The sequence below is a fragment of the Hemicordylus capensis genome, chromosome 4 (assembly GCF_027244095.1).
Source record: "Hemicordylus capensis ecotype Gifberg chromosome 4, rHemCap1.1.pri, whole genome shotgun sequence".
NCBI lineage: Eukaryota > Metazoa > Chordata > Lepidosauria > Squamata > Cordylidae > Hemicordylus > Hemicordylus capensis.
The window spans coordinates 186,064,403-186,073,519 of NC_069660.1; positions in this window are offsets into that span (position 1 = coordinate 186,064,403).

Below are 9,117 nucleotides of genomic sequence, written 5' to 3' on the forward strand. Positions count from 1 at the left end.
TCAGCCTGGCTGGAAACACATCTCCCTGCCTTTATAAGCAGGGAAAGGCACTCCCTGCTGCCTCTGCAAAGCTGGCTCTAATTTGCTCACAAACAGGACATGCGGCCCTGTTTGCAAATCCAACCACGCCTCCGTCACTTCTAAAGTCAGATGCAGGGGTGTGGCGGAGGTGCCAGGTGCAGCCCCGGACATGTTGACCTGGGTTCTTTGAACACCCCCCCCCCCCCCGCACAATGGTGGCTCCATCCCTGTTGCAACAAAATTCTACCTAAAGCAAAATCTGAGTCAATATTGGAAGTTCCTGCTTCAGCAAAACATCTGATGACCTTTGTAAGAAGCTTAAAGAGTAATAATAAGTAATACAATGTATTAGAGTGTGGGTAGTATATATGTGGGGTGGGGGTAGTGAGGTGAATCACACATCCCTACCACTGTGTAATCACAGCCAGCTACCACATACTGTGTGGTGTAATAGAGTATTGGACTAAGACTGGGGAGACCCAGTTCAAATCCCCACCCCGTCCAGCCATGGAACTCACTGGGTGACTCTGGGCTAGTCACTATCTCTCAGCCTAACCTACCTCACTTTGGGCTCCTCTTGTTGGAGTTCCAGTGCATCAACCTTTTGCACCAAATATCCTAATGATCACTAGGGTCATTGGGAGTAGAGATAGTGAGTAAGCGTCTCCCTAGTGGTTCTACCTGTTTCTACTCTATGACTCTTGATATGACTCTACAGGTATTTCCTGTGAGAGTCAGAATCCCTTCCCTTCTTCTTAGAGAGCAGATGGAAACATCTCTCTCTCTCCCTACCTGTTCATTATGTAGTTCTTTAGATTAAGGATTAGGTCTTTCCTATCCAAAGGTGTATTTCACCAATAAATCTACTTTATTCTACAAGAATCTCCATGTGCCTTCTATAAATAGCTGCAAATAACTAAACCCTGCAAACTACTCTGTAACTGGAGTAGGTAGCTTCTTTAGTGCTCTGCTAATTAACTGGGGGATAAAAATTACAACTCCCAACACCTCAGAGGAAGAGTGGAATAGAAATGTGAAAATAAACAAATAAAATAAATCTGGGAATGGAGGAAAAGCTCTCAGGTCAGAGGGGTAGAATAGAGCAGACTGTACCACTCAATTGAACTAAAACTAGGAATTAGTGCCAAGGAAACATATATCGGCATTCAAACAGTGATGCATTCCTAATGTGTCATGACTATTCTGAATATCAAAATACTGAGGAATATAGAGGATTGCAAATAAACTGTAAACAGTTGATGTTAGAAGAGGAGGAAACTGCCCCCCTCCACAAATCCAGCGTGAATCATTATTGTCATTACCTTACTACTTTTCTGAAACTAGCTGGACAACAATTAAACTGTATTATATGTCATTATACTAGTGATGGAAATTCCCCTTGAGCACCATTTATTTTCATGATACAACTCAGAAATACATAGTGTGGCACTGATATGTACACCCAGAGGAGCAATAAGCATAGACATGATATCCAAGAGGAATTTCTTTTCAATGAGTTGAATAAATAAAAACATGTTTATGCACAATATTTACATTTTGTAAAGTCATTCAGAATACCTAAGGAGTTAAAATAGAACAAAAACCAAAACCGAACCTCCAAATATAATGGGAAATGAAAAGCAATCTGTCAAAATCTATATCAAACACAGTCAATGTGTGGCACACTGATAAATTTACCAGATGGGGAATATATAGGTGTATATCTCCAACTGAATCCAAGACATTATGGAGAAATATATGTTTATTGGTTGCTATACAAACACAAGTTATTTTTAGAAATGTCTTTCAGAAAATCTGATGGTAACAAAGCAACACTTGGGGTAGAATTATCCTACTAACAAACATGTCCATGGGCAGCCGGTAGTGGAATGACTTCCTGCCTGTGGTGGCTCACTGTAAAGTAAGTAGAGAGGAGAAAACGGAAAAAGAAGCAATTGCAGACAGTTCCACAGTGGTAGTACCAGAAGGGTGGGGCAGAGTTGGTTGGTGGTACCACAATAATCATGATGTAACCTTCTAACCTAGTGGCATAGCAAAGTTGGAGTAGGTCTAGGGACAAAAAGTGAAGATGGGCACCCTTGCTCGCCACCTTCTTAGAAAGGGGGTCTGAAACTTATCAAAGTTACACCAAGGACTCTGGATACAACATGAGAAGAAGTAAGAAAGGCCTTGACTTTTGAGAGCTGGCAAATATGTACACAGAGTACACAGAGGTGCAGCTAGGTAATTTTGGACCCTGGACCTAATGGTTTATGGATTCCCCTTGCAAGATAAACATTCCTCCCTTTACACACACACACACGGCGGGGAGAGAGAGAGAGGCTATTCACACACATGTGCAAAACTGGGCTAAGGGAACCCAGCCCAGTTTTGCACATGTGTGTAAACCACTAAGATTGTGCCTGATCCTGGAGGCTCCACAGCAGAAAACCTGCCTAAGAAGCCTCCCTTCAAAGGAGCAAGCGCTCTCCAAACATTGCTTTTTTGATCATATCTCAGCCGTAGAGGCTTGAAGACGCAGCTGTCAGACTGTGAGGAGCCCAGGAGGGGAGGGGGATCTCCATGATGTACCATGTACTCACACAGTGCATTATGGTATTTCTGTGGGCTGTGATGACATATGCCAAACCCTGATCCTCCCCACTGCTTGGGCATGTGGGGGAATCATCTGGGCGCATGGGGAGCACACTCAGCACAGGAGGAGTGTTCATCTGAGGGGAAGGTAAGTCTAACACACCTTCCCTTCAGCCCGCTTTGGAGACCTTCTCACTGGTCATGAGAAAGGGCTCACAGACTCCTCCCCTGAATCCAGAATGCTCAGGAAAAGGTTGGAATTTTAAAATTATTTTTAGAAAAAATTCTGAATGTACTTCTCACTGACATGCAAATGCCAAATGTTGCATGGATAATCCTGCCATTTAAATTAGCTGAATGCACTACTTTTCATACCAGCATACAGTCAGGGAAAGGTTGAATATATTTATTTGTTCTGAAATTCTGAACAACATGCCTATACATTTCAGAGTTTGCATGGAAAATCCTGCCACTCTCCCATCTTCCTCTCTCCCTTGCAGAGGTGTTGCTAGGTACTTAATAGATCCAGGGCCTGGGTCCACAGGGCTATCTGAGACCCACAACCTCCCCATATTTTTGACAAATAAATAATTTCATGCTCTCTAAAAGGTATCCAACACTCTCTTCCCCACTAGTTTGCTTCACTGCTAAAAATGAGGATTTTAATCTCCCTTTTCACCTGCATAAGATTTCTACTGCAATCAATACCCACACATCTGAGAACCAGTGTTGTGTAGTGATTAAGACTAGCATTTGGGGACTTGCCTTCAAATCCTTTCCCATTAAGTCATGAAGCTCACTGTGGGACCTTAGGTAAGATATACTCCCTCTCCTCCAAACCTGCCTCACGGGATTGTTGTGAGGATAAAAGTGGGAAGGAAGAACATGTACACTACCCTGAACTCTTTGGAGGAAGCACAGGATATATTTCTATAACATTTACATATTGATGTTGAATTTTTCCACACACACTCCAATCCTAAGCATACAAACTCAGAAGCAAATTCAACTAGTTTATTTTATACCTATCACAGCAGCAAACAGCCCAGTTTGACCCCTTCTATGAACTACATTTACACAGAAAACATATGTGACTACAATATATGTCAAGCAGATGGAAAATCCACAAATTTGCTATCAAGTTCAGTTTATATATTCCCCAATCTGATTCAAACAGGACAGCAGAATGGTATACATGGAGTTACCCCATTTTTTTTAGGATTTACAGATAAGCAAGCATTTCAAGGCCAAGAGAGCTTTTAAAATGAGTTTCCTGTGATCTGATTTACAAAGCCTTGTTTTGAAGAAAGTATATTAAAAAGATGTACTTTTGGTGATGGAAGAAACACGTTCTAGTAAGAACTAATCAGCCTATTTTCCTTTCACTGTCTCCACAACACAACTAAATTTGGTTCAAATCGAGGTCCACAAGTTAGTTCTCTTGTGCCTCAAATGTTCATGTATCTGCCATCTTGGATTTGGGGTGGATGACATCATCACAAACTTCACCATTGAGGTGTCCATATGTGTCCCTACAGCTGCAGCAAATTTGGTTCAAATCGGTTAAGTGGTTCACGAGTTAGCCCACTTGTGATTCAAATATTTACGCATCTACTATCTTGAATTGGCATGGATGACATCATCACAAACTATGCCACTGAGGTGTCTCTGTGTGTCACTCACTGCAACTGTACCTGATTTGTTTCAAACTGGTTAGACAGTCCACAAATTAGCCTGCTTGCACCTCAGATGTTCACATGACCGCCATCTTTAATTAGAGTCGATGACATCATCACACACCATGTCAATTGGGCATACCTATGTCTCCCTACAGCTGTAGCAAATTTGGTTCAAATCAGTCAAGCGGTTCATGTTAGCCTACTTGCACCTCAAAAGTTTACAAGTACGCCATCTTGGATCAAGGTGGATTACATCATCACAAACCATTCCATTGAGCTGTCTCTATGTGTCACTCACTGCAACTGTACCTAATTTGGTTTAAATTGGTTAGACAGTCCACAAATTAGCCTGCTTGCACCTCAGATGTTCACATGACTGCTATCTTGAACTGGAGTGGATGACATCATCACACAACATGCCATTTGGGCATCCCTATGTGTTCTTACAGATGTAGCAAATTTGGTTCAAATTAATTAAGCAGTTCACAAGTTATCCCACTTTTGCCTCAAATGTTTACATGTCCACCATCTTGGATCGGGTTGGATGACATCATCAAAATTACACCATTGTGGTGTCCCTATATGTGCCTACAACTGTACCCAATTTGATTTATATTGGTTCAGGAGTTGCAAAGTTGATGTGGGGTGTGGGACACACACACACACACACACACACACACACACACACACACACACACACAGAGAAAGCCAGGTGATTTCACATGCCTACTGGAAAGTAATGTTTAAAATTCATTTTAGCAATTTATGAAGGTACTTTCAAGAAGTTGGGGTACGTTAGTCCACTACAAGCTTCAACAAACACAGTATGCAAGTTTTTAATATACTGTTACAAGCACAAAACAAAATAAAAGAGTCAGTAATTATTATAAGAAGAAACACGTTGGGATAGAGAACCATTTACTCATGTATTTTGCTATGTAAGCCATTTTAAGAACTTTGTTGCTAAAAAAGCAGTATATAAATATTTTAATAATATAAGGCAAAGACATAGGAACACACAGACAGACAGACAGAAAGACACACACACACACGGGATGTGCACAGAAACGGCTGGTCCAGTTCGGTTCAAGTCTGAACTGGACCCGAACCAGACCAGGTCAGTTGGTTCCGGCACCCCCTTGTACCCCATTCTTTGGCTGGTTTTTGGCCTCCCCCCTCGATGTGGTGGCCATCTTGGAGGCCGCCACACCTGAGCAATGGGCCTCTGTGTGGCATGACCCAGGCCACAAAGAGGCGCAGGTGTGGTGGCCTCCAAAATGGCCACTATGCTGAGGGGAAAAGGCCAAAAACTAGCTGAAGAATGGCTGAAATAAGAATTTCTGAAATAAGGGAGGCCAGCAGGGGGAGGGGGAACCTCTGTGGAGCCCCCCTCCCCTGGAGGGGAAAAGTTTTTTTAAAAAAATAAATTAAAAAGAACACCTCACAAACCCCCCAGGGGGGTGTTCGGTTTGGGGTCAGACCAAACAGGGGGTGGTTGGGTTCAACCCTGAACAGTTGAACCTGTTTGCACATCTCTAACACACACCCCAGATTAAGACTACAAGCAGTTTAGTATCTTCAAACCCAACAGCCAGCTCATAATAAACCACACAGGGCAGGAAAAAAAGGAAACAGATAAATTTTGCTAGATCATTTTTATTCTCTCATTATTTAAAGCTTTTAATACTTTTTGTAGTGATTAATTTCCTCACAAGATGGTACACTATTGGGGTGAAGAGGGTTTCTCACAGGTTTGTATTATAATAGTTTTGGATTACACGTGGCACCTTTTTGTGGTGCTTTGAATTTTTTTTAAAAAGCTTAAATCTCTCTCTCTCTCTCTCTCTCTCTCTCTCTCTCTCTCTCTCTCTCTCTCTCACACACACACACACACACACACACACACACTCCAAAATGGGGTGGCAGGTACGTGGAAAAGAAACAAACATACTGGCTTTCACATGCACACACAGTTCATAAGGGGGAGGGCAGGGAGAGAAATACAGTGTTGTAAGCAAGGGGAACAAATTACAGACATACACAAAAAACAGATAAGTTTTTATATGTTTACCTGCCCAGCTTCGCCTCATGGCTGCTTCTCTGCATTTGCATACAAATGCTGAGCAGGGGAGGAGCACAAGAGATAGAACTCGAGGAGAGCCAATTAGGTGGCTGCTGCTGGTGCCCTGAGAATGCAGGAAGGGAAGGGAAGGTAATTAAACCCCTCCCCCATTTCTCCTAATGGCTGTGGTAATGAGGGGCAGCAGGCAAGGGAGAAACTCCACTTTGGGAGAGGGTGGCCAGTCTTTTTTTGATACAGGGGAGTGGGGAAAGCCTCTGGGGCTCCTCAAAATGCCCAGGACTCTGCAGGCCCAGGGAAATTTGTCCTTCCTTGCTCCATTATAGCTACACCTCTGCTCTAACCCCACAATGGTACTAGATCATAGTATGTACAGTGTCTGTTCTCATGAACAGAGATTCCTATGTAGGAGAAGAAAAACCCAGGGATATGAGGTTGACTGGGACACCAAAAGTCCTCCCAACCCAGCAGCTCCAAACCTGGGCAGCCCAAATTGGTTAACCGGATTAAAAGTGAGGTAGGACAGAAAAGGAGCCTTTGCTGAGTTTTGTTTTGGTCGTCTGTGCTGCTGTGTCGATGTAAACTGTTCCTCAACAGCTGGAGGCCATGCTTATCATAGAGTCCTATGGCTTGTGGGGCCAGGTAGTACAGAGCTGCTGCAGTACTGAGTGCTGCTTCTCTGCTTCTCATGCAATGCATTGTGGGATAGCTGCAGTCCCCAGCTCCCAATATCAGTGATGGAGATAACCGCTGCAGAATTGGTGTGAGTGCATGAACTGCAGAGCCAAAAGGAGGCTCTGGTTGTCTGGGAGGCACGAGATATAAGTGTGCCACTGTGTTCCCTTCAGCCCACTCCCATATGGTTGTGAGAACAGGCTCACAGTCTACTATAAAACATCACCTTGCCACAACTGTTTTGTGGATTAATTTCAGGAAAGGTTAAGGTTAAAGAATCCCAGCTAAAAAATGGAGTGGGGCCACGTCAAGTGGTAGGTGGAGAATCCACACACTTTCCAGAGAGCTTCTGCTATATAATGTGTATTTTTCTTCCATTGAAATCAATTGTACTTTAAAACCATCTCTTGAAATCAATGGGACTTGATCACAGTCTTTGAAGAACTGGTGAAGCAATGACTAAACACATTTTGGGGCCTGGGACAGCATGTCTAACTGCCAAAGTCAGATTTTTAAAATGATGTCTGGATTATGGTTTTTATTGTGGAAGAAGGAGGGAATTTAGCTTTGCTATTCCAGGCACCAAAATGTGTTTGGTCACTGCTGGACCAATTCCCCCAAAGGTCATTATGGTTCATGGAATGTTTCAGACATTGCTAATTATAATGGGATTCAGTATACCAGCACGGTATGCTGTTCTTAAAAGCAGCCCACATTGCAATAATCCAGTTGTAGATTATCAAGAGCCAGTGCAGAGTAGCAGAAGTCCCATTCAGACATTATAATGAACGAGCATACAGATATTTGTACACCCATACATGTTTTTGTGTGAATGACGGTACCTGTGTTCATGTTAAAAGTGAACCTGGATATAGGCTCTTCAAATGCATGACACAGATAGGAAATTGACTTCTTTACTTGTGTTCAACATAATGTGAATAATTGTACTTGTGCACAGATGCGTACCTGGATACACTGTACACTTGTTGCACAAGTGTTGAACATAATGTGTGAACAGGGCTAGAGAATGTTGGATTTGGACAGGGGAACCATGGGTTTGAATCTCTGCTCAGTCATGAAGGATGAAAGGCCAATCACTCTGCCTAAGTCAAAGTTACCTCAAATAGTTGGTGAAAAGATAAAGCAGAACAACCCCCGTATATACCGCTCTCAGCTTTGGAGCAAGGGTGGGAAGAAAATGTGTAAATTGATACACCTAGTTGGATTTTCAGTCAGTATTTCTGAGATGCAACAAAAATAAGCAACTGTAACAATAATACTAATAACTAACCTGGAAACTAGATTACTATGCTAATGTTACTATGGAAAGAAAAAATGGCTACTGACACTGTAATGCTGCACCCCAGGCCTGGTATGGACATAAAAGCAGCCCTGACACTGTATAGAACGAGTGGTTGCACCAGCAGTGCTACTACAATTTTCCACTATGATAAAGTTCTGGTGTCAGGTGTCTGACACTAGTGTCTAAACTGCCAGTTCTGAACAGTGTCAGGACTGCTTATGCATAGCAGCCCTTATGAAGACAATAGACTGCGCCTCCTAGCAACCACCAATGTGTTTATTCCTGGAAGTTATTCTAGATGTGGAGAGGTTTCTGTTGGCTGACATTTAAAAAATCCGAAATCCATGCTCCCTTGGGACTATGGCTATTTATAGATCCCCTTGTTCCCATTGTTGTTCCCCATCCAATTCCTTTGTTGCAAAGGAAAGTGAAATGCATTAGCCCAGGGGACATCAAAATGACCATCCTTAAAGTCAAAAGGCCAATGTGTAAGCAACATACAGTATTGGTTTCAGGCAATACCTCATTTTTAAAAAAGCAGAAAAAAGTATAAGCACAGTCATTATAAATACTAGCATTATGATTAGCCTCCAACAGTGACTATGTCTGTGTCTTGCGCACACATACATCACCCTGACAAAGCTATGTCAGCCCAAACCATTCTTTACAAAGAAAAATTACCTGGTCTTTAAAAATTATGGAGCTCATGCTGAAAGGGACACGTGTATGTGCTGAGTTCTCCCCTCCCCGCCCACCACTTTCCG